At 38.7% G+C, this 27030-nt stretch overlaps 1 protein-coding gene and 1 long non-coding RNA gene across 10 annotated transcripts in view; both read left to right on the forward strand.

Annotated features, from left to right (window-relative positions):
• TENM3 (teneurin transmembrane protein 3) overlaps positions 1 to 27030 on the forward strand; it is a 1816466-nt gene that overhangs the window by 1441737 nt on the left and 347699 nt on the right. The window lies entirely within an intron of this gene.
• The window catches only part of LOC130684412 (uncharacterized), a 40487-nt gene continuing 36605 nt past the window's right edge, over positions 23149 to 27030 (forward strand). Inside the window, exon 1 of the long non-coding RNA XR_008998677.1 lies at positions 23149 to 23332. This is a non-coding gene — a long non-coding RNA (uncharacterized LOC130684412). The remainder of the gene's footprint in view (positions 23333 to 27030) is intronic.

Raw genomic sequence — 27030 nt, forward strand, 5'->3', positions numbered from 1 at the left:
ATTTTCAGCCGGTGCTGCTTCTGGAAAGAATTGAAGCATCAGCGCTGATGCGCCCAACAGCAAAAAGACGTTTCTCCTTCAGCATTTAGTATTAGCAGCCCACTCACTACTTAAATCTGGTTATTAATGCTGCATGTAGACTCTGCAAGAAGAAAGGAGAAAATTAGAATGGAAGAATTGCATGACATTTGAAAAGAAAGATGGTGGTTTTAGCAGTGATATTTCATTTTTATTATTTATTGAGCAACTCCATCAGCTCTGCTTGGCAATAGGAAGGCAGGCCTACTGTCAGTTTTGTGCTTCAGCTCAGCCGTCTTGAAGTGCTATTTGCGCTTCCCACTGCTAATTACTTGTTTCCTTTCTAAACTTGTGGGGGGACGGGGGGGAGTCTGATTTAAACCAGCTAAAACAGTGTCTTATCTTACTAGAATATCTTGTAGAATATACTTTAGCGCATGAAACCAAAGTCAAGATCAGTTCATAATAAACACTCAGTATGTTCACTTGGGAAGTGTCCATTCTTGGTGGAGGCTGGCTTTGCTCCAACCCAAAACCAGAAACAAGGGTGGTTTTTTCTGACAAAATCAGTCTTAGAATCAGGCTGTTGACACTTCCCTGATCGAGTCCATTCATCTATGTAAAACCTGTGTTTATATCAATTTTCACTGTAATTGAGAAGTCACTAACTAACCATACATACGTAAGATTAGACAAAATCTTTGTTTCCTGTCCGTCTGTGTCTCCACATAACACTCTTTGAGCAATTGCAGGTGCAGTGGTTTTATTCAAATGTAGCATTTGGCATTTGCTTTCCCTAAAATCCATGATGAAATTGATGATGGTTATAGAAAAGAGGAGTAGAATGCAGCAGATCTTACATTCAGTTCTGATTATCTGTGTATTGTAGATGGACCACACCCATAGCCCTTAAATATTTTTTCACATTGGGTCAACTTGCCCTTTCCACCCACAATCTTTGTGGCATCTCTTTCTCTCTCTCTGGTAACAAATGTATCTTGTTGTCTCTGTATTGGCAGAACAATGAATTAATTTTATTATTTTTAAAGTTATGCATCTGATAAAACTATCTCATGGTGAATTCCCAAACACATGCCCATTTTTTTTTCCTTTCAGAAAAATCTAAAACTTACAAACTCTGCCACCTTTAGTTAACAGTCTAAAATATACAAAAGATTGGGAGGCGAAAAGGGAGGCTTGTGAGTTTCTCCCACACATGGCCCTCGCTGTCTGCATGGATTATTATTAACTAGAGGAAGAACCTGTTTCCCCCACAATCCCATAGGCCTGGTTCTTCGAGCAATGTCCAGGCATGAAAAGTTGCACTCTTATTTCTCCAAGTGGTTGTTACAAAGCAGAATGAAGAGAGACAGGATGAGAGTATCAGGGGCCTTGCCTTGAAATTCAGAACATCCGGTAGCATTTGTTGACAGGAAACAGGTCAGCCAAGTTAACAGTATAAAGTGTCAAAAGTAGTGTTGTTGAGATAAGTAGGTGGTGACTTGAACTTATACTTACTCTTTTCCCCACAGTTTGGCTGGGGTGGTTTTTTAAAACAACATTTTGATGGTCTGAGAACTCCGAATGAGGTCAGCTTAAGGAAAGCAACAAAAGAGGAAATCAAATAGTTAATGACTTCTTAATGAATACTGGCTATTACATTTAATATGTCCATCCACTGGAACATTTCAGGTTAATTGATTTGGTCTGAATTCTCAGTGATTAGTCAGAAGGAGCAAGATTCCTTTTAAAGTCATTAATTGAATTAAGATCTAGGGAAGCACAATTTTCTGAGATATTTCGTAGTCCTTATGATTTTGAATTGTGGAATTAAACAGAAGTATTAAGAAATTTTTTTCTGATATGAAAAACTATGGGTTTTTTTTCTTAAACTGGGTTATAGTAAAAACTAAAATGTAGAACATGGTCTTCTAACAGCTTTCTAAACAATATCAAAACTATTACCTATTTTTACTATTATAATTACTTTTAGTCAAATATTTCTAATATAAGAATTACTAATATAATTCAGTTCTATCTGTTTCGGGTATTTTTAGTTGCTTTAATTTTGAAAGACTACTGATTTTCCAGTTATTTTCCATTGAGTTTCGTTATTTTTAATTGTCTGATTTTAATCAATGTTGTGCTAGCTTCAGATGTGTTCATTGGAATTTATTATATCACCATAGGTTGAAACAAGAAAGATAGGCATAAGATAATTCGTCAAAATGAAACTAATTTAGGAACCAGACAGTGATGTAGTTTCACCCGGTTTAGCGTTTTTTTCGTTGACTGTTCCGTCATTTGAAATAATTATGAATAAGTCTTTTTTCCCCAGGATAAAAAAAATGTTACTCAACATTTGTAAAATGATGCAAGCTGAGTGCCTGATATTCTGGTTATAACTTCTTAAGAAGAGTTTAGTCACTAAAAGGAATTAGATTTCATTTATTTATTGATAAAGAGACCAACAGTTCAAGTTCAGAACTGCTGTGAGGCTAATGAAACTTTGATGGCTTGAACATCCCACAAAAGTAAAAGAACATATGGATCCCATCCCACATCTCCATGTTAACAGAGATTCAAAACAAATTACAAAATATATTCTTTTGCAAAACTAACTCTTCCTCAACCATGGGGATTTCAAGTTAAAAAGCCTTTGGAGGAAAAAAAAAATGTTTGCAATCTATTGAGTTTCAAACTCCAAATAGAGTCTCTTTTTCAGATTAAGGATGTGGGAGAGCCTTCTCCTGATATGTAATGATCTCCGTGGCTGTCTTTGTTGTTCTAAGGCGACTGCCCTACACCAGGGCAAAATACTGGAGGGGCAGTGGTTTGTAACCATGGATTAGCAGCCGTTCCCATAAGCTGTTGAGAAGTTAAAAAATAAATGTGATCAGATGCCCAATCCAAAGATAAAATTACCACTCAGCTGTGGGTTGTTTTAGGCATCTTTTACTGTCTGGGATATATTGTTCAAACACCCCCTGACTGAATTCCCACTACCCAGCTTTGCAAGTAATCTGAGCTCAATTCCAAATATCTATTTAAATGTCAGGAACAAAGGACTTTTTTTCAAAACATCAACCTTTAAGCTTTAAAAATGTTTGTGCGTCTTTTCCCAGAAGAAGCCGAGCATATATTATCCTTGGTCATCCAGTAGTGTGGTATCATGAGTGGTTCCTGGATCTGGGATCACAAAGGTCAGGGTTCAAATCCTTTCATTCAACTCCGGAGACTGTTTGCCCCTGCATCACCCGGAGCTCAAGTGCTCAAGATTTCTGTCTCTGCCGGCGACTAGGTCCGGAGACGTGACACTCTCCTGCAGCTCTTCATCTCGCTCCTTCTCCCTGTCTGCACCATCTCTTACGCCCCTTGAGAAGTGGTGACCCTCGACATTAGACCTTGAGGAGTTGGGACCTGGAGTGTCTCCCTGAGGGCAGTAGAGTAACCTGTGTAACCTTGGACAAGTTATTTGATCTTCCTGTGTTACGGTTTCCACATGGGTAAAAGAGAGAAAATAGTAAACAGTGTACCGTCTGCATAGTGTTGTTGTGAGAATTAAATGATCTGATCTCAGGTGTGTAATGTGCTTAGAGCAGTGCCTGAGTTCAGATAGGTGTGTGCCCTTGTCTGTAAGAGGTGGAAAATTGTATCTCCTTCTTGAATGGTGATGAAGCTTGAGTTTGATAAGTATCAAGTACCGTCATGGTTTTGGCCCACAGCCTAGGTCCCCTCCTTCCCCCCCGACCCTGTCCGCATTAGTCAAGTCTCTGTGCACTTGGCAAGATGAAGAAGAGGTAGCATCTTCTCCAGAACAAGCACCAATAATTTGCATAGTCTGGAATCTCGGTCGCCATTTATTGACTGTTTTATTTTCTCCAAAACCCCACATCCTTTTTAATTTGCTCTAATTAAATGGATGTACATTGACTGGTGCTGATAATTAGTCTGATGGCTGTAGACTTCAAAGACTTGAGCATCTTCCTTCCCCTCCCGGCCAAAGGAAATTTCAAAAGTAGTGTTTCCCTCAAAGGCATGTTACTTAGACAGTCCGTCAATTAAAAGGCAATTTAACTGATGCTCATCAGTTCACACAATAAAATAAATCATTCCTGGGAGGCTTTATTTCTCACCTGGGGTCTTAGCAATATACCTGTTGTAGGACCTTGCTAATGCCATAGTAATTGTGCATGATACTGAAGTATTAAGGGTGAATTTGGCTAACAAGGAGAGTTTAACATTCAAGTGCAGTATTTTTAGGTGTAATAGATACTTGCTTTGCAGAGTAAACCACTTCAAGGAACCAATTTACTTGTCCTTGAAATAGTATTTTAAAAGTCTACTTTCTGATAAAGTCTAAAAGTTGAGTTACTGTGCTTTAAAAGGAAAAAGGTATACATCTTAAACCAATTTGATAAACTCTTGTAGTGATCGTGTTTATATCAATTTCTCAACAGAAAACTTAAACTATTCGCAATCCAAATTTCCATGTCGGGCAGAGTGTTCTCCGAAAGAGTGGGCAGTGTGATTTCTTCTCTTCCAAGCAACGGCCTTTAGGGGAGAGGGAGAGATATGGAAGAATTTGTAGCTATTCTATTACCAATTAAATTCTAGAATGGTTTGGGAGAAACCACTGGTGCCATTGGAGTGCCCTGTTATGTCACATCCTTGTGATGCTCAGCAATGACACAGATGTCATTTCTCTCCTGGCTCCTTTCACAGAGGGGATATTTGAGTTTTCTGAAGATAATTTGAAGAGAGGCATATTATTTTGCCTAACTAGCCTAATTCCATTCCTTCAGTGTTATCCAGGAAGCTTTCTGACTGCTTTAGAGATGGACTGTGAGAATTAAGATGGAACTCTGTCGCTGCTGTAAATGGTATTTCAGTGTTATTCTAATTTTATAAGATTCTGTCACACACACTAACCTGCAACTTGAATGTAAATTATACCAGGGGCCCTCTCCTGGCATGTAATGATCAATACTGGCGTGTTCTACTGTTATAAATTATATTTCGTGTTTTATATTCTGGGAGGTCAAGAGCAGCAAAAGTAAGATGCGGCATACTTACCAAGTCAAGCTCAGAATTAAAGTGCTGCTTTGCAAAATACAAATAGTTTCTAATATATAAAACTAATTACATTGCCTCGATATGTATATATTTAGAATTTAAAGAGCAGCTTGTTTTTTCAGCAAAAGCTTCTGAATTTCACTTGAGGATGAAATATATCCACTTTGTGGGTATGTTACAAGTCACTTGAACAGAGTAAGTTGCTCTTTAAATAATGGTTTTCAATATAGTTGTATGAAACTATAAGAAGACTCTGAAGTCCACTACCGTTGTTGTTATCCCTTAAGTATTTGCATATATTTATATTCTCCTTTCTCAGAGGATTTTCAGAACTCTTGGTCGTTTGTTATTCTTCCCATGGACACAAAACTCAACTTGTGTTCTAAGTATTTTAGTTCAGTGTGAATAGAGTATATGCAATCTGTGTTTAAATTCTAAGTATCCTTTTAATCGTAGAGTTGAAATACAAGTATAGCATACTATGCACATATCGAAATTGATGATGTGTGCTATTTTGATTTTTGAATGTGTTTTTGATATCCTTGAAAAACCACAGCAGTAGCAGTGAAATTGTTTTAATTAATGAATTGAACAGCAGCAAATGCTGAATCAGGCTTATTGATGTCATTATCACTGAAATAGAAAAAAATAAGCATTGAAGCCATAGAACCTTAGTTTATTTGCCATTCTGAGGGTATTCAAGTGTTTGAAGAGCCATGAACTGATTTTTTTAATGCTATTTAAAGAATATTCATCTCAAGTCACAGTCATTCTGCTTACTAACATTATATACATATATAAGTTGAAATGTGAAAAATCTGTTTACTGAGTAGTTTGAATGATGATTTCCCTATTTGGACTTTCCTTGTATTTATCACTTGGCTTGAGATAGTTTTCCATAATGAAAACATTGGACATAAATGTAAAAGCTTCTCAGATGCATATTCGAATGAATACAAATACATATAAACTTGAAAAAAAAAAGTCTTATGAATAGTACCTTGACTTCAAATACTGTCACATTGAAACTGAAACTGAATAAAGTTTAGATGCGGCTCTTTGAACCGATTTCCTATCTAGTATATCAACTACATATTCATTCAATGAATAAGAAATGCTGGGTATTGTTCCAATTGCTAGAAAAGCAAAAATGAGTCAAACATAGTCCTTGAGTTCTAGGAATTCATAGGCTGTTTGAGCAAAGAGGCGAGCAGGCACTGTAATTGTTTTTCAATGTGGTAAGTGGTGTTATAACACGATATGCAAAGTCAGTGTCAGCAGGGAGCCGACTGTTGCCAACAGAGACTGGGGACCCGAGAGGAGAGGCTATTAGTGGAGGAAGGAGGTGGCTTTTGGACAGAGGCTTAACAGAGGTATAGAAATTCAAGATGCAGGACAAGCAATGAAGGAGAAAGTGTGAAACCCCAGGGACTGTTCTGAGAGTCATGAGCTGCTTGGTGGCTGGACCAGAGGATGTATGGCAGGTGAGTGAGGAGAATTCAGATGATACATGTAGCCCCAGACCAGACTGCAAAGGGCTCCCCGGCCATGCTAAGGGATGTGTACTTCTTCCCGTAGGCAATGGGGAGGCTCTGAAGGATTTTCGTGCAGAGGAATGTTACAGTCACATTTGCATTTTTCAAAATGCTATGAAAGCAGTGCAGGATGACTTTTCTCTCCCACGGATGGGCAGCTCTGCAGGGGCATGGCCTGGTCAGCATCTCTGTGCACCCCTCGCCCACTACCTCAACCTGGGACTGAAGGTGCTGCTGAGTGAATACCTGATGGACTTCGAGGTCATGCTGGAAATCAGATTGGCCAGTCAGGCAGTATTGTAATTATCAAAGTGAGACAGTATAAAAGTTAGAACCAAGAACCAGGGAGGAAAGGAAAACTGATTGAAATAGATAGACTCCTGCCTTGGTGACAAGCCCATTGCGCTGGGGTTAGAGAAAAGGAAGACGTTTGTGAAGCCCCTCTAACGGAGCAGGCATGATGGTGTAATCCAAGTGATGGTATATTTCAGGTAGAGGTTAGCTTATATAGTTTGTGGTAATGTTCATAATTCAAACAAGGACAGGTTGTATTTGAGGTGTCTGTGGGACATCAAAGTTCAGAAATCTATTAAGCAATTATATATATTTACATATATATGTAAATAATTTGGTTAGATTGTTTAGAATATTTACTTTATGATCTAGATGATTGCAATTTTAAAGCCATGGGGAGAAATAAACCCTTCCTCAAAAGCAAATAAGTTCAGAGTCCTGGAAGTAAAATCCTGAGCTCACCAACATTTAACATGAGGGAATAGAAGAAGCACCAGTGAAAGAAATAAAGAGGGACCTTGCAGAAAGGCAAAAAGAAAATCAGACAAAAATAGCACACAAAAGACAAGAGAGACAGGGCATGATGAGCAGAGCCAAAACTTCCAAAAGTCTAGTAAGTGAAGTTGGATCGCACAGAAGGAGATTGATTTTTTTGTGTAGTGGGTGTGGTAGTCAAATTGCAGTGGGTACAGAGGGGACTGGAAAGTCTGACACCAGCAAGCCTAGATTATTCTTTTCAAAGCTCAACTAAGAAAGGAAGGAGCTAGCCCGGTAACTCCTAGGGAATCCAGGGGCAGGCACATTTTTATATTGGAGGGCATTTCAGCATCTTTATAGGGATGGAGAAAGAACAATACAGTAACAGAAAGGCGAAAGTAGAGGCGATAAAGGAAAGTTACTAAATCTGGCCTCTGAAAGATCAAGAGCAGAAAGATCCTTGGAATACAAGCTTATGTCACTGTCAGTTCCTCAAAACTGTAGATCTTTTAAGGTCCTTCTCATCTTGCAACTTCGTATGCATAATTAGTTTAGGGTGTGCCATAGAAGAGGTGTACTTAAAAGAGGTACATTTCTGTCTGTATTGATTTAAATCATAGCAAATATCCAGTTAGTGTAGTGTGAATGGATGATATTTGATGGGATTGAGAGTTCATGTCATCAAGAGGTTTGCGGGAAAGTACATTCTTATTTAAAGTTGGTATTTTAACTTTCATAGTTCTACAAAACTGTAACAAGAAAAAAAAGCAGATCCAGAAGTTCATGGAAAACAGGGACTTACCGACTTTGGAACCTAAACTAACAGGCTTGCTCTCCGTACTGCTCTGAAACACACGTGACTTCTGACTTCCTTTCCTTGGTTTTTGATATGTGCGTGTGTGTGTGTGTGTGTGTGTGTGTGATTTATATATAAAAACATAAATGTATACAACAAATAAGTATATGGATATAAATGTATAGATATAATATATAAGCATGTATTTATGTATAGATCACATATATATGCCTATATGTGATACAAACATATATAATATACATAACAATATAATTATGTTTTGTAAAATATAGATCATATATATAACATAGATATATGTTATGTATATTGTATATGGATGTATTATGTATATATTATGCATATGTGTGTATATGCATTACATATTACATATGTTATATATATATATGTGGGTGATGATCTTTGCTCTAAGGATTAATAGCAAGAAAATAAGTATTTCCACCTTAATAACTGCCACCTCGTTTTGCACTAGCTATATTTAGAATGTCTTTTTTGCTTATAAACAAAATGCATGTTTGCAAATATAAAATTGTATCACCAGATTTGATTATCAATGAATGCTTCTGAGGCATTATCAAACTTTAACTTTTAAAAACACAAAGGGGGGGCCACAAAAAACCATATCTCAAGTGACATGTCCAAAAGAAATAGAAATAGGCTATAAAAAACCAAAGTGCGAGTTACTATTTGTGTCTTGAAATCTGGAAAATGATGACTTCGTGAAATGATTATTCAGACTAACCTGAATAATTGATTTGTCATTATTGATTAATATCAAAGCCACCAGTAGGAAGTAGCCTTGCCCTTCTGACTGGTTTTGATGGGGGTGTTAAAGTTCACAAAGGGAGATCTTAAAATCTGACTTGCAGCAGCTGGAGATTCCTAGGCGATTTGGGAGTGTCTGAATGAAATGTCAGTCGCTGCGGTAAACAAGTATAAAACTCCCTTATAATGGACCATGTCTTATTTCCTGTGACCGGAGTACCACTGTGTGGGATAGTAGAGTACAAAATGTACTTTTAGGCAAACCAAATGGTTTAAGTGAACCTGTTTAGAGTTTAAGGGCTCAGATAATCGTTAGGATTTTTCAAGCCTTTTTTATTCATTATTTGCATTGTACTGTCTCAATAATGCATACACGATAGTAGGTTAAGACAGATGTGATAAAAATGGAACTTTAGATCAAACAAATTTAAGTATAAAATGAATGTTTAAGTCCATACTCATTACTTATTTTCATTACTCAGCATGGCATGTTCATTGGACAATTCAGAGAAGCAAATGGATAATAACTAGTTTCTGTTTTGATATTTATACTTTTGTTCTTTATCTGCATGTATTTGATTTAACTTAAAATTGCAAATTTTTTACCTAAGTGTCCTCCATATTATTAGATATTCTTCTGCAACAAAATTCTTTTCTCTACTCTGACTTATTGTAATTTGTTCAACATATCCATTATTTCTGGGCATCTAGGTTGTCTGAGTTTTCACTATTATGAATTGTGTCACAATAACTATCCTAGTGGCTAAATCCTTGCCCTTACCTTAAGATAAATTCTTGGAAGTGAAATATCAGCGCTAAAGGGTACAATGCACAATTAGAGCTTTTGATATACCCTGTCAAAATGCCCTGCAAAAAAACTTGTACCAATTTACACTCCCATCAGCAGCATAAAAATGTGTCCTTTTCCACAAGTCGTTGACAACAAATGTTGCCATGATTTAAAATGTTGGCAACTGGATGGATGAAATACAGTATCTTCCTGTTGTAATTTGTATTCATTTGATTAATAGATTGAAGATTCTCTCATATATATGTGTCTACGCTTTGTGTTTCTTCTTTTCAGAATTGCCAAGTCTTGTCCTTTGTCCGCTATTCTTTCAGGGTATATGAAGGAATGGGTCTTCCAGGACGTAAGGAAACAGGGAGAGATGGGATTCAAGGACACCAGATTCTAACTCTTCCTTTTTGCCTCTTGTATACCTGTGGCCTTGGTGAGACAAGTTTGGCTACAGGAGGACCTGATATGTATAAACATCTCCTTAAATGCAGGCCTTCTGCTCATAGACATATGTAGGTTCTACAATAGCAATGAAAAGTGATATGAATTCCAATTATCAAATTGCTGGGGCATAGCAAAAATATCAGGTTCTCAAGTCTAGGAGGACACCACCTTGCTTAAACTCTCCTTAGAGATTCTAAGGGCCAAGAAAATCTGTTTACTCTAGCTTAGGTAGTAAATTCATTTGCACAGAAGTTTCTGTATCCTCCTTAAATAAATTAGAAACTTAAAGAAACTGATAGTAGCAATGGGAGGTAAATCACTTTCCATGAATCCATAGCCTGTTGGAAAAGATGTAGTGGATGAAGATTCAGATATACATATACATTTTTTTCCTTATTGTAAGTGGCTTCATATAATAAAAATCATAATAACCTTTCTTCTCCCTTTAAAGCATTTCGATCTTAATCTTTTGCAAATACTTTCCTCGACTTGATTTTGATATTTTTTATATAAAATTTCTTAGAAACTTAGGAAATAGAGTCAATAATAGTATTTACTTGTAGCTTTTTTTTAATGCTTAGAAATGTTGATTTTACCCCAGAGCAAATAATCATTTATGTTTCCTTCCTCTTTTATACCTCTTTCTTTTCTTTTCTTTTTACGTTTACTCTATCTGAATTTTTTAATGTAGTGTGTGCCAGAGGAATTTAAATTGATTTTCTTTGCATGCTTCACTTTTGTAAATGTCATTTAATTTAATGAGGAGATGCTCCATAATGTCTAATAAGTATATGCTAATCTACCTAGATTTCAGCAATAAGACATCGATAAAAATAGGTGCTGTTAAATATTTGCAAGAAAGTGAGATAAGATCTGTGAAGCGTCTTCTGTAAATAGTAGTGTGTAATACTAAATTCAGGTTTGGTAGTGCCTGAGGGATCAAGAATGCTAACTAAACATTTTAGAAATACACAATTAGTCACTATCAGTGGCTAACATGTGGTATGTAACCTTTTGGCATTGCAAAAAAATGCAGTAGAAAAAGACTTAAATAGGCTTATGGAAAGGATATATAATATCAGAAGCAATTATTGAGATTTATTTTTCATCAAAAAATAAAGCATTAATCCTGCAAAAAATGTTGGGATGAATTATGCACATACTTTGTGAACAGCCTTATGTTAAATATTCTGAGAGATTATTTAAGGAATAAAATATACCCTTTGTGGTCAAGCTTACAGACTTAGAGATACAGATCTTTACAAAGAGGAACAATTAAAAGACAAAGTAACTAGACAAAACATATTGATAAACTGTACATTGAGAAAAAGTGCTAGCAATTCAGAAAGGGAAAAGATCTTCCAGAATTTATAGAATTTCAGGAGTTTGAAGATAGTTGAATATGTTTAAGTGTAGCAGCAGAAGCATGGTACATGCTTACAGTTGGAACAACTCAAAAGAAATCATTTGGAAGGAACAAGGGGCAACAGCAGTAGCCACTCAATCTAGAAGCGTCCTTTTGGGAAGCAACGGGAGAGAGGTTGACAGTTAAACGGGATCCGTGTCACGCTCCAAGTTCTGAGAGGGCCACTGTGGGCACGTCTGTCCAGTCCATGTCCTACGCAGAGTTAAGATGTGATGAATGGACTCTATCAAGGCAAACTTAGAATTGTTGCGCCAAAGGCCATATGAACCAGGAAAGTGTTATTGTAAAGACAGAACGAACAAACAAGTTGTAGTCCTGTAAACAGGGCTTTGTGATGTGAGAAACAAAGATAAGGAGGCCACAGACGTCGAAGCTTTTGAGTGCAGAACCTGGAAAAGTGTCCCTAAATAGATAAAAAAAGGAAAGGCCGTAGTATGTCATTAAAATCGATGGTCATCTGCACAAGTAGATGAAGTTCATAGTTTAAAAGTGTTCCCACTGAAGTTTGGCAAATACTCAACAGTATGTAAAAGATGTTATCGAAAACTAAAAATGAATGTAGATTTAAAGGAATGATGTCATGGTTTTATTAGAAAACAAGATGGACAGAGAATAATAATAGCAGGTCTAGGTCAGACTCGAAAGAGACAAAGTTATTTCTCCATATTTCCCGCATCTTCTCTTAGAACAGGACACTCAGTTACCATGCAGTATCCAAAAATAATACCACATCACGATATTGCGGATCACTCTTAGGGGCACTTATTTACTGCTCGAGTTAAGAGGCTTAGTGATTGAAGAGCAGAGTCTAAGAATATTTTATCCCCATACATTTTAGTTGCTTCCTTTCAAATCTCAAACAGTTATTATATAAAATAGATTTCCTGTACTCTTGACTTCTTGTTTATCTTCACCACAGCGATCATGAGAGTTTTGCAACTGATGCATTTTCCTTGGGAACCACCAGAGAATACGATCTGCAGCAGGATGGTGCAAGGAAAGAGACTGCAGAGTATGAATAGTGAACCATATTCCCCTTCCGGCTGCAGGTCTCAATCCTGACTTATGATTTTACATCCGGATGGCTGAGTTCTGTGGGCAACTTGATAAAGACACAGCAGATGCCCTGACGCTTCACCAGTGGGCCCTTCAATTCCAGTAGCTCTGACTGTCCACATCTGCATCTTTAAGGGATCTAAGTGTTAACTTCCTGGTTTCACCATTAGGATATTGAGTGGACTTAATATTTTATCTCAAAATATTAAGAGATTAGTACAGAGGGTCAGAAGGCGAGCATAGGGTGTCATACTCAAAGTATTGTCAAATGTTTACCTATCTATTCCAAGTCTGATCTCTAAAGGAATAAAAAAAAATTGATGGAAAAGAATCTCTTTGGAGGTAAAAGTTTGTATTTTAAGGGGCAAGAATATTATCCATATAGACCCATGATTCCTGGTTACTTTCGCCATAATCGTTTGTACTGAATGTATAGTTCATTGATAGTGGACAGCTGTCAAACAGGAATTCCTTTCCGGAAGAAATATCAGAAAGGGTGGCAGTTTAGATTGATCCTTCTCATGAGATACATTTCGTATACTATCTTGATTAGATTTTCACCCACAAAAATTCTCTCACTCCAGCCAATTCTGGTTCTGCTATGAAGACATCATTCCTTTACAAACCAGTTTGTGCACTTTCCAAAAATCTACTCACTTTTCATAGAAAGTGTCATTATTGTACAGAAGCATTTTGAAAGCAGTCATTTTGTACCAGTGACCTTTCCATTGACAATTGCTAAGGATTTTGGATACGCATGTTGTTGATTGGATTCTCCAAACAGTAGAGTAGAAGTTGCTAGAGATAGAAGCAGAGACAGAGATACTTTGATTTTATTGAGCACCTATTAAATTCACTCTACCACTCTCTGAGGGTGGTATTATTATCCCTGTTTTACCAAGGAAAGAACACTAGGGCTTAGAGATCTAAATATCTTGCTAAGGTCCCATAGATACTAAATGACAAAGCCAGGATTTAAAACCACTATCAAATTCCAAAACCTGCCCAAATGCCTTCCCTATTCTGGCATAGAATCTATTGGAATCCAGACAATAGTAGAGTGTAAGTCCCTTCAGATCACTTATTTTTTTAAGGATAAGGAAAAAGTCTTGTAAATGTAAATGTCTTGCATGTCACCATAAGCTTCTGGGCAGTTGAATTTGTTTCACACCCTCAGTTTGATGTAATCCTACTTACTATATTAAGGAAAGAATTCTGTAGGTGCCATGTTAAGGATGCATAGTTGGAAGTGAAGAGATCTGGTTTCATATTCCCAATGAAAAACTCATTGTTTTTCATTGGACCATTCAACCGGGATCTTTGGCTCTGAGTTTCTTCAAACTATGCGTTCTCACTAAATAATGTTTTAAATGCATTATTTTATCTTTTGTTAACATTTCAAAGTTAATATTGCAAAGCTTTCTCTTAAGAATTTTCCTCAAGGGAGGGTAGTCCTGTTGGGTTAGAGTAGGTCCAGCAAAGTGAAGATATGAAGCATATTAATCGAATTAACCACCCAAGGTAGCAAGAAAAATTAGATTCATTATCTGCATCAATCAAACATAATCCAAGTTTTCTTTGCTTCTGTGTAGGACTCTTACAAGTATTACATCTATGAAGAATGGAGCAATGACCCTTGTACTAATACAATATACATTATTGCCTACAAAGTTCTGGTATTCTTTGTTTTGTTTTGACTAACATTCCATTCCATATTATTCAGTAATGTCAGATTCCCGAATCAAATTTGCTTCAGTGCTGAGAGTTTTATGTAAGTAAACATTAAGAATTCTATGGTATTTTGCAATATAAATTTTGAAAATTTGCTTTGAAGTGATATTCAGGAAGAAATTTTTTGATGAATACCTTATCATACCTAGCAAGTCGGTCCTAAATGTTTAAATAGGTGGATATAGAAATTGCTGACATTACCTAAATATTTCAATCAATCTTTTTAACCAAGATAATCTATTTTAATGAACAAAAAATAGTAAATGATATTTCTCTCCTTTCATACACCTTGAAAACAGGAAGACCTGGTTTGGAACATCCTGTTTTGTTTGGGCCATGCACAGATTTGATTTCCATACATGAATCAGTCCTACCCCAAATTTCCCCAAGTATTATTATCATATCTTTCTTGAGATACTACAGGCTCTTAGAAACACAGTACGGTTCGGGTTGTTATTCCTCTGGAAGAATGTTCATGTGATTCTCAGCTTGTTTCTAGGGCAAATTGTCCCTGCAAATCAATCCTGATTTATGTTGCTAAAGGACCTGCCAGATAATTGAATATCATAATCATGACTTTGACAGAGACTGTATGAGACATTCTAATTCTGTTCTGTGTAAAGAAGCCTGGAGACACACCACTGAACTATAGATATCATGACTTTTCTGAACCTACCTGCAGCTGTGTTTAATTCGAATTTTTTTCCAGACTTTTTATCCTAAATTCCTGGTATGAAGTGGGAAATTTTGGTCCTCAGCTTCATGACATAATCCTTCTCACACTTGAGGAGCAATACTCTTATCTTTTGTCTTTCTAAACTAATTAGGCCCAATATTCATTCCTGGATGAGTGGATTCTTCTGCTTAGCTCTACCATTTCATTACTGAGCTTTTTCCCAAGTCATCACGTCTCCTTAGTTTCTGGGGACCTAGACACACACACACACACACACACACACACACACACACACCACACACACCACACACACACACACACGTAATTTCTCTGGCTGTTTTAATGATAGTAACATCACATTTCTGCCCAAAGTTATTTTTACTGCCTCCAATGTGTATCAACACTCAAAAACATGGTGTCTGCCTTAAAATACGGTTTTGGTGATTAGATCCCCCTTTTCTGGCCCTTTTGGACAACCCTCATTTAAGTCTTACTGTGATGTTACTGTGACCCTTAAAAAGATCCATTGCCTCTTCCTCCTGCCCCTCATGCCTGGCTTTGTAATTTCAACTTTGGATTTCCTTAGCATTTTTCCATCAAACTCTTCTTTACCAGCTAGTATTTCCTGCTATAGGAAAATCAGAATTTTCGTAGAACTCCCTTCTCACATCCTCTGTCTCACTAGTCTAGCACGATTGTATGGGAACAGGCAGTTGACCCTCCTGCTTGTAATTACCAGACCCTTCCCTGTTTCTCCTCTCCTGCCATGATACTACATTTCTTTGTCTGGGATATTCAAATATGTTTCTTTCAACCTGCAGTTCTTAATAAGCCAGGATGAGCAGTTAAGATCTGTTTGAAAGGCTGACTTCGTACCTTTTCAAATCTTATTTCCCACATTCTAAAAGTCAGTGCGGCTTTAGAGAGATCTAGGCTTAAAAGGGAATACAATATGTGAGCTGATGAAAGTCGGCTCCACAAACATGATATTTCAGTTATGCCTGTTTTAAAAATATACCTTAGAATATCTTATTTTAGTTGGTAGTTTAAGGTATTATATAGGTAAATTCTGCAAACTCTCATTAACAAAAATGACCTGTTATCCTTTGGAAATCTACATCCTTTTAGAAACTGCTATTGGGGAATAGAATGGTAACAGCTACTTCTGTTTCCTAATGGTATAAATCATTAGGAATAAATTGTGTCTGTCATTGTAGCCAGTAATTGGTGACATTTTCTTGTCACTATGGGATTATAAATAACAGCAATATAGGTACTGTCAACAGATTCATTATGTTATGGAAAACATAAGCCGGTAGTCTTTTAACTATATTTTGCATATTTTCTGTATTAACTATGACACTGACATCTTTACACATTTTTAAGGAACACTCGACAGAACAGTTTTCATCATTAATGACTTCAAGTTGTATTATTATGCGATAAATGTATTCTAATTATTTCTGTTTTTTCCCTTAGTTCACCTGGAAAATGTAGCCTTCCAAAAATATTTTGTTTACAAACAGATATGTGGCCAATCAAACAGGCCTTTTTTCTGGTAGCAAGACACACAAGAGACATGCAAAAAGACTATAAGCATTTGTGTGATGCATTTTAACATAGTTCCTGTGCTAAGAGTAACTAAAAATTCAAGGTCCTCCCATTTGTGTTTACATAATCAATACTGGTGATCTATTCCATGCTGAGCAAAAAAAATAATGCATTCAGAAGGAACATTAATGTGGACTAATTTCCCTAATTACTTGCTTCATTGATTGTTTTTTTATTGAGATATAGTTGGTAATATAATATTATATTGGTTTCACATGTGCCACATAGTGATTGGACAATTATATACGTTACTAAATGCTCACCATGGTAAGACTAGTTACCATCTGTCTACGTAAAAAGATTGAATAATATTATTGACTATATTCCCTGTGCTAAATTAGTACCTCACTTCCCAGTGTGAGAGTCCTGGCAATGCTGTGGACCAATTACCTCTTCGGCCAGCACCTCCTCTAAAGGAGGATAACATCTCTCCAACGTTCAGTAGCTTCATTGCACCCTAGAGAGTGCCCGAGACGCAAGCCCACTCCAGCCTTTATGTGACCCCTGTCTTCCTGGACAAGTTTATCAGCCTTTCCCTGGAAGCATCAAGACAAGACTTACAGGGCATTGCTTCCTGGCCGTTTACTGGAATCTTTCTTTAGGTCTTGGTATCATGACTTTCTCATTGAAAGAATTCTTCTAAGCCCCTCTCTTTCACTTTTTCCAATTACACAGCAGTTTTGAGGTTTATCTCAGATTGCCCCATTTGGTGAACACATCATTATCCAAGTTTTCCTTCCTTTGTTTTTCATTTATTCATTCAATAAACTTAGCCAAACTATTGTTCTGACTTTCAGGGGCTTCAATGCTGGACAACCAGACCTATCAAGGGGACGAGTATAGTGGTTTAGAAATAACTCTAGTAGGAGCTAGAGTCTCTTGTTGCATTTCAGAGCTCTCGAGTCACTCATGAGTGCCTTTTAACCTTTCTGCATTAATTTCTCATTATTTTGGGCAACACATCATTCAGACATCCCTTTTTACCCATGGATAGCCCTTTAGCAAAGTGGCTTTTGACAGATGGAGTCACCAGATCCTTTTTGTTTCACAGACAGAATCTGAGTTATATTTGAGTTTGAATTTTGCTCTTTGTTAGCCTCCTGGTGTTTCTTTGATATTCTTTCTGGTCCTCTTCTTATATAAAATCATGTTAACACCTCAAGCTGCAAATACGAGTTGTGAGCTAAACATAGTCTCTCTCTTCCACAATCGAAATTTGTAAAAGTATTCCAACTATAGCTGATATAGTTTCTTTTTTAAAAAAACATTATGAACTCACATGACTTGCCTTATATATTTCTCATCATGGCAATCAAAATGATTTGGCAAATTGGAGCCCAGTTTTCTATTTTTTATTCCCACTTACCATTTCCAAATCATTTCCACAATTTCAAGCTCATTACTTTTCTTACCTCCCTATTTCACATCTTCCCACTACCACCCTCTTCCATCAAATTCAAACTATTTATTTATTTTGAAGCTATTCTAAGTCCCTGGGATAATGGGAGCATGTATATTACTGCATTCAAATTTCTGCCCTGCTGTTGTCCTTTCCTACATCTAGAATTTTATTTTTTTCCTCCAATTCTCTTGATTCCTGGCTCCAAAAAAATGTCTCTTCATCAGAGAAGACAGGGCAGAAGTTGAACCAGTCTTCTTAGGAAGACTTAAATTCTCGAAACTTATCGTTTCTGTTATTTAAACACCAACTAATCTTATCTTCTTTCCTGGAGATTCCTTGAGAGGACATTTGGACTTTATTATTAAACCATGTGTGTTCTTGCCTTGTTGCCTTGACCGTGCGTCACTGACAACCTACCTACCTTCCCAGCTGTTCTTTACAGATCAAAATCCTGCTCATCTTTCAAGGCTCCACTGAAGTACCTCTTCCTTTTAGTCATCCTTGTAACCCACAGGGTAACTGAGCTGTCCTGTCCCTAAATTCCCATAGTGTCTGTTTGCCCTAGTTCTTCTGTGGCTCTTAGCGTTTACTGTATTATCTATCTGTCTGTTTTTCCCATACTGGATCAAAAATACCTAGAGAAGAGGATCAAGGCTTCTAAATCTATTCCATGGGTTGTGCAGCAATGGAGCTGCACCCACGTAGGTACCTGGTTAAATTCTTCAACAACTGAATGAATGAATCATGAAGTGTCCATTGAACTAGGCATAATGTCAGAAACTGGTGAGAGGAATAAATACAAAAGCTTAGCACTATGAAAACATTTTAGTCTTCTTGGTGGGAACATAGATTTGTTGTACTCTGACCTGTAAGAATAATTTATAAACAGTTTTATTTTCTGGGTGTTTCTTAAACCCCATTTGTAAAAAGGAGAATGAATGCGTTGACTTCCATGACATACTGTTTTAATTAGAATTCAGACCATTTGCTCATCCCTTATTATGGTTTCTTATTTGCATTCACTAAATTCTTTCCTAAATGATTTATATACTTGCATACTTGAAATTTTAAACATTAAATTTATTGCACATTGTCATTATATATTAAAGTTATTTTCATAGTCTTGAGTACTTTAATGTATCATTTGTTCTTATCCACATAATTTATGTTAAGAATTTTCTTTAGCAAGCTTTACACTGTCATGTGGAGCACTTTAGAAATCAATATTGTAGAATACTATAAGGAGAAAAAATATTTCTGAAAGTACTCCCCTGTGTTCCCATTAATTTGTTTATTATCAAGGTCTTTATTAGGAATATAGTTGCTAATGTAAGCCTATAATAAACAGAGTATAATTGAATTTTCAATATTTTGCCACCTGGGAGTAATTTTCTCACACGACCTCTGCTCCATCTTGTGAGTAATTGTCAGCAGTTACTCAGTAGCACCACATTAATGTCACCGAATATTTGTAAAAAAATATCTCCCTGACTGCATTATATTTAAAGATATTCATTTCAAGCCCTTGGTATTTTCTCTTTAAATTATTTACCTGGTAACTCGATTTTAAAAATCATTTAAAGTGCAATAAATGTAATGACATGTGCAGTTACCAATTCAGTTTTGAGGATACAAATTCAGGCATAACTAGGATTTATTTGGGGAGATGATACTGACAGTCACATTGGGAGCCCCAAAGCATCGTAAGGATGTGGTAGGACAAGGAGGCGGCTGATCCTGAGTCAAGGCTCACTTGAGGCTGGACATCAGACCCTCTCCTTTGCTGGGATCATGTTATTTTTGGCTTGTGACTTTTTTTTCTTCTGCGAATCTTGCCTGGTGCAAATCAGATGTTATGCTGATATTATATTATGCTGCATCATATCCTAATATGCTCAAAATAAATGATAGTGACAGCTGAAAATGGTAGACAGAGGTGGATTGATGGGGAAAAAAAACAAACAAACCCTGTGTTTTTGTTGGTGCTGTATGGTTAGAACTGAGCTTTTTGCAAATCCAGAGCACAGGGTATCAACCCTGGAACAATTCAGGTTTGTGTGTGGTTCCAGGATAATCAATCCTGCCTCCTTGCACTTTAAAAATTGTCTTGATTTGCTCATTAAGTTAAACGGTCACCCAACCTGTAACACATTTTTAGTTGAACACTTCCCCTGTTTCTCAGACAGCTTGCTAATGCTCCCCACAGTAAGATTAAAACCCTTGTGTCCCTGTTCAGGAACCATACATTTGAGAATGTTTGCAAACATTCGCAAACTCTCTTTGTTCAACAATTCCATTTGAATTTGGATATGAGCACACTTTTTTAAAAATTTAATTCAGATATTTTAATTGTTTGCTTGTCTGTGCTACAATATGTATCTAAAACAAATACATCTATGTATATGTATGTATATATATATGCACACACACATAGACATACACATATGTAGAGAAATCATGTAAATATGTGATGATATATGTGTATTTGATATTTAAATATTAATTAGGGAAATTTCCCAAGGAGAATTCTCCCCAGGGTGTGAACTTGGGAGCACCTGGTGGTTCACGCTCTCGCCGTGCATCCCTGTGTGTCCTCACTTAACTGGATCGCGGCAGCAGAGCTGGAGTGGACATTCTATTCTGCAATCACGGAGAGGCAAATCTCTGTATATGCATCAAATCGAGCAAATTTGGCAGAAATGAAAAGTGATTTCAGATGGCGTGTGAATTCAATTAAAGCAAACTTTGATGGGTGCCCACACTACCCCAAGCCCCGTGCCAGGCTGTGTGGAGGTGAAGGCAGTTCCCTCGAGGAGACACTGGCTCAGAAGCAAAGTAGGGGGTAGCTAACAGTTATCGGGAACAACTCCATGCAGACGCTGTGCTTAGCTTCTTCAAAGTAGTGAGCTTAGGTTATGGTTATCCCAATTTTATACATGAGGAAATTGAGGTACAGAGATTTCTCTCTTCATTTTTCTGTGTGGAACATCTGCATGTGGCATCGTGCAGAGCATAGGACATACTGTGATGAACTGAATAGATAGGTTCCCTGTCCTTACAGAAACTTACTAGTTTGGTGGCGAAAACAGACCTTACACAAGTAAAATTCAAACATAAAATCATGCTGCATCTAAGGAAAAAAACTGGCATGTGTGAGAAAGAGTATCCGGGCTGGGGGAGGGGGAGATGGTTTCAGGTCAGAGGGTCAAGGAAGTCTTCTCTGAAAAATTGACAGATTTGGAGCTGAGACTGGAGAGGTCACAGTGACCAAGCAGGTGGCACCACAGGGAGAGGCCACAGGTAAGTGGGCAGGTCTGTGCAGGCCTGAGGAGCCCAGGAGTGGGCCAGACATTTGAGGAGTGGAAAACAGCCGCTGAAGGGTCACTCGCTGGTCAAGAAGACTGGTTTGACTTACGAAATAATGCTGGGGAAGAGGACTGGGTTTTGTAGTTTGGATTTTGGAAGGCATTTTATTTTTAAAAACACGTTGGATTCCAGAAGTCTTTTTCCCCACAAACTGCAGCGGGAAGCCATGGAAGAGTTTTGAGCAGGAAGAGACATGATCCAACTTGCCTAAGATCCCAGAGCTAAAAATTCCAAAGAGCTGGAAGCAGCCTCAGGCCAATCTGATTCCAGAGCCCACATCCTAACTCTGCTGTTTCCCCTGAGACTCGGCAACACGGCGCACGGCAGACGGCGCGGACGTTCCGAGGCCCCCACCAAGCAGGTGCTTATTCTGAGCAGGAAGATAGAGCAGCCATTTAAAAAGTCCAAGGAAGGATCTGGCGTATGTCCGGAGGCTACAAGGACAATCCAGGGAAGGGAAGAGCATGACAGTGGGGCAGAAATGGGGCCAGGGGAGGCAGGCTCTTTTGCGGGGAATGAATAGTCCTCGTCCCCTGAGTATGTGCCACCCACAGGGGGTAGCCAGACTGTACAGGTCGGTTGAAGAAAGACTGAACAGGGCTTTCCGTGCTAGTCTGAGAACTTGTGTATAATTCGGTCATTAGTAAAGAGTCACTGAGCATATCTGAGGAGGAGAATGGCATGATCAGAGCTACGCTTTTATAGATGCAACCTGAGAGTGTAGCGTGCAGAAAGGAGAACCTGAAAGCCAGCGAATCTGTAAGAACTGTGCGTATTTGGAGAGTATAGTGGTTAGAATCCACCGCCGGAGCCAGCCAGAACTAGTTAGTTCCAGTCCACCACTAACTAGTTCTGTGGCCTTAGACAGGTTTCCTCATCTCCTGGTGTCTCCATGTCCTCATCTGTGAGTGGGGTTGATAACAACACCTACTCCCTAAGGTGGCTGAGCAGAGTCAGTTAAGCAACAGTCCATGTAAAGTGTTACCAGAATGCTTCATATACAGTTAGTGCTCAATGCATGCTGGCTACTGCAAAAAAGGACTTGTGCAGTAATTTGTCAAGCGCTAGCGAAGGTTCAACTAGACTGAAGCAAAGGGAAGGGAAGGACAGTCCAGTCCAAAAGAATTCCTATTGGACCAGAAAGTCCATGAGGACAGGTGCCACAGCCACTTGGCTTCCTGTTACTCCCCCAGTGGCCAGCACAGTGCCTGGCATGGCATAAGTGTGCAAAAAATGTGTGTGTGGATTTGGATTGAACTAACAAATGACATGTGACAATTGCATCTGTTCTGTTATGTATAAATTACCTTTGTGCATAGCATACACATATGCTGATGATGATTTCGAACAGTTTTGATCATCTAGAAACAAACACCTTGAACTGCATAGAAAACAAACTCCAAGAGGGAAGTCTATTCAAAAGCACTTTTTTAAAAGGTCTCCTGACTGTGAGAATTTATGCGGCTCCCAAAACTCACCCCTTTTCCAAAACGTAACCAAGACCACAGCTTGCTTTTCCATTTCAGCAGGAGGGTGATTAGTTTACCAGTGACGCAACTGAGGTTAACCCATGTTTTGGCTGACATCCCAGAATGACTGAGTCAGATCTCCTGGAAAGCCTCCCCCACATGCCCCTTCTGCCTCCCCTGATCTCATCTCCAACCTCCTCTTGTTTGGCCCCCAAAGTGCGTGGAGGAAGTGGATGGGGCGGCCGCTCTTGCTGCCTGTGTGTGCAGCAAAGGGCTGATGTTGATCCGAAGTCTCTGGGCTGATCCCTTCCACAGTCGTGGCCTCCAGGAGGGAGAGGTGTGTGCTCCGACCAGGGACAAGATGGGACAGCTGGTAAGCGGCCCTAGCAATGCTGAGCGAGGGGGGAGAGCAGGTGCTTTCAACAGCTAGGGAAGGATTGGTCCGGGAATCCCCCTGACAAAAGGAAATCACAGAAATTAGAGACAGAAAAAAAACCCTATTAGTCAATTCCCTTGTCAAAGATGAATTGATCCCTAGTGTGTATCCCTGGCTCCTTGGCCACATCTCTGTCAACGTGTAAGGATTGAGGGAATGTGGGACATGGACGGAAGACCCAGGGCCTGAGGATGGGACGGGACAAAGAAAGATCTGTAACCCTCAAAGGAAAAGTAATGATTGGGAGAAGATTGAGAACAGCTGACTTTTTAATTTTTTTAAGGCCTTACAGCAGAGTTGAATATAGAAAGTTCCAGACAGGAATCTCTGGTGTTGTTTTCTTAATGAAAAGCTGAATATTATTTATCCCAAGGGAAGAAATGCTGGGACTCAAATTTTGCTCATTTTTTTGCCAGAAAATAAAGCTGTTGAGGAATTATGCTTGACATCACAACATTAGAATTAAAATATGCATTTTGGTTTTGGAGTAGTGATAGCAAGGAAGCCTCATAGGATAATGATAGAACCTACTGAACAGGGAATTGTAGGATCATTTGTCAAATATGTGGATTTGACTGACTACCTGTGGTCCCTTAAAGGGAATCTAAGAATTTTGTTGCTAAAGATAAGATCGTAGTTAGATGCAAGTAGATAATGAAATCTGAATTGATTCTTATTAGACCGATTTCCATATCACTTATAAGAAGAAAAAAGGAGCTAATTCTCAAAGAAACTGCATTAGTAATTTACTTTGGCTTTAATCACATTAAAGTCAATGGCTCATTAATTGCAATGACTTGGATTGTCCAGTATTTTTCCACCACTTCATCTATCTCGGCTCTTTTCAGATCGTACCCAGCCATTTTGTTGCAAAATCACCCAATTGAACAGTGCTGTTTGCAGCCAACCTCAGCCCCCGTCCCATTCATTCAGCCTGGGGTGAAGGACTTACACAAGATGTTTTTAGAGGGATTTTCTTCCTCTTGGGGTGTTTTCATTTTCCAGACTCGTCATCCGGGTGCCAGCTCCTGCTGTTCTCTCCTTAGTTTTCAGGTCTTTGATGCCAAGGCTGCCTCTCAGATCCCAGATCCCGGGGATCTAGGATACTGGCCGCGTCCTTCAACTCTTGGCATCCAAAAGCAGGCAGTGGTTGAAGCCATAAGCCCCCCAATTCATCAGATCTTTAAAAGCCTTTTCTCAGGAACCCTTTGCCTTGATGACGCTTCTGGCATGTAATCCCTCTCTTCAGGTTCCCTGATGCCAGACCCAGGAGGCACCCCACCCCTGGTCTATCCCCCTGACCGTGGTTCTTACCATTCCAGCTCCTTACCTGGAATCCGTGGCCTGGGACCACGGTACAAGTGATACGGTTAAAGAAAAAGTTATTCTGACAGTTGTGAGAAGGACAAGGCAGACTTTATTCAGGAGTACCGCCGGGGTCAGATTATTGCGATGTTGTGTCTGGGTTCACGTCTGAATACGAGAACAAGTAGGGATTATAGCCAAGGGTCATTTGGGGGGTGCAGGGTCGGTGGCTGGAAAATTACTAACAGGAGACATGAAGAGTAGGGGGATTCTTACTGAAGGCAGGCCAGGGCCGGAGACGAGAAATGTAGTCAGACATGGAGGGTGGAGGAATTCCCTTTAAACTGACTTAGCAGGATTCTTGCTGAAACTGGGCCAGACGGGCCCAGCAAGGATGGGCAGCTCAGGAGAGCCTGGTCAAGGAGCAAGTCTCTGTCAGTGTGAAAAGTGGAAGTTCTGCCCTCAGAATCTGTGTACAACATTCAGCTAATGATGGCTCTGCCCGTGGTGGGACTGCTGCCGGCTCAGATTCTTAAGCTCGCCTGCCTCCACCAGCGCCGTCAGCGGCGACTGGGCCTGGGACGTCTGGCCTGCAGGTTGCCCTCCAGACAGAGATGTGTGGGGCAGGGGTCTGAGAAGGGCCTTGGAAAATGGCTCCGTGATAACACTCAGGTCTTGCACGCTCACCCTGTGAAGTAGATTTTATCCAATGAAGAAACATACACTCGTCACATTTGACTTTTTATTTTAAGCCAAAGTTGTAAGGGAAGGGATTTAGTACTCAGAAAAATTGGCAGTCCAAGTTCCTCTCACACCATCTTGGGCCGTTCCAATTTTTTTTTTTTTTTCTTAAAAATATAAACCATTCTTTGTGTAGTACCGTTACTTTGAGAGAAGACTGCCAAGTTAATGCAACTGGGCGTCGCCAAAGAATTTCATTGTTATGTGTGTTTACAAACAAAGAGTGTAAACAAAGAAATGTATCTGTTATATTTATTGGCCCCCAAACAAGTTGTTCTAAAGTAGCCCTGGAACAACCTAGAAAATAAATAGAATAAATGTGCTGTTTTAGCTCCTTCCCATTGGCTTTTAGAAGCACCACCGCTATTGAAGTATTTGTGTTTTCTTTGCCGGAGTGCCAGCCACGTAACAGATGAGAAGAGAGCGGATATGTTCGCTGTTCTCCCAAATACTGCTTAGCCTGTTCCTGCAACCTGAGACTTAGCCCTGCAGCCTCCCCGTGTCTCTGCGATTTCCTGCTTGCTCCCTCCCGTTACTTTTCCTTGTTTTCAGACTCCTTGCATGACTCCTGTTTTCGTCTTCCTCTTTATTCCCTCTTGCCTACATTCCACAGTTCTCTTCCCGCCTCCCCGTGCCGCTTTATTTGGGTACCAGGGCTTCAGACTAGGTTTTGAGTCACGAAGCTGAATGAGCCCCATCTCCTACCAACAGGTTTACAGATTTCCTATTGAAAAAGTTAGCATTCTGACCTCAGCACGAGGGAATTTTAAAGGTAGACAGACAGCCCCAACTAGAAAAGCTTCATGACAAGCAGAGCAAACTATTCTTCGGCTTGGGCTCATTTGTCCATATATTCAACGATTTAGCGGGTCCTACTGTTGTGAGCGCAAACAGATAGTCAAGCATCCCGGGAAGAACAATCCTTCCACCTGTCAAAGTTCGATTCAGAATTCATCCAAACATCAAATCAGGAGAATGTTGAGCTGAGAATGTGCAATTGTATAAGCAGGGAATCTTAGAAGGTAATTCTGGTGAGTGGAAGTTTTATTGTGTATCTTATAAAGACAACACATTCCTATTACCTCTATTTGACAAAATCCGTTATAGTACTTGGGACAGTATCTGGTAGGGGCTTTTGTTAGAAGCTATTTTTAAAATAAATAGAAATAAAAATAAATGGGAAGTGAGATGTAAAAACTGAAATTTTTATGAATTTGTCCTTTTCTCTGCCTCTGAGATGAATTATTTCGACAAGAAACTGATAATAAATTGAGAATTGTTTAAAAGCACTAGGTAATGACAGGTGTGTGTTTTTAAATTATCTCATGAGATACAGATTTTTTTCTGTTGAAAGAATAATTTATTCATTATTAGTTTTTTCGGTGGTTTTCTTAGAAGTAAATGGATCAAAACTGCATTTTAAATATTATGTCACCTTTGATCCTACACCTAGGAAAAGTAATATTTACCAAGAAAATGAAAGCTCTATGAAGACTATTGTAAACTAACAACGCTTTGTTATGTTGTCAGTGGCAAAATCTTGCCCTTCATTGACTTAGGGTCTAAGGAAGAGAAGGTGAATATCAAAC

The sequence above is a fragment of the Manis pentadactyla genome, chromosome 7 (genome assembly GCF_030020395.1).
Source record: "Manis pentadactyla isolate mManPen7 chromosome 7, mManPen7.hap1, whole genome shotgun sequence".
Lineage (NCBI taxonomy): Eukaryota > Metazoa > Chordata > Mammalia > Pholidota > Manidae > Manis > Manis pentadactyla.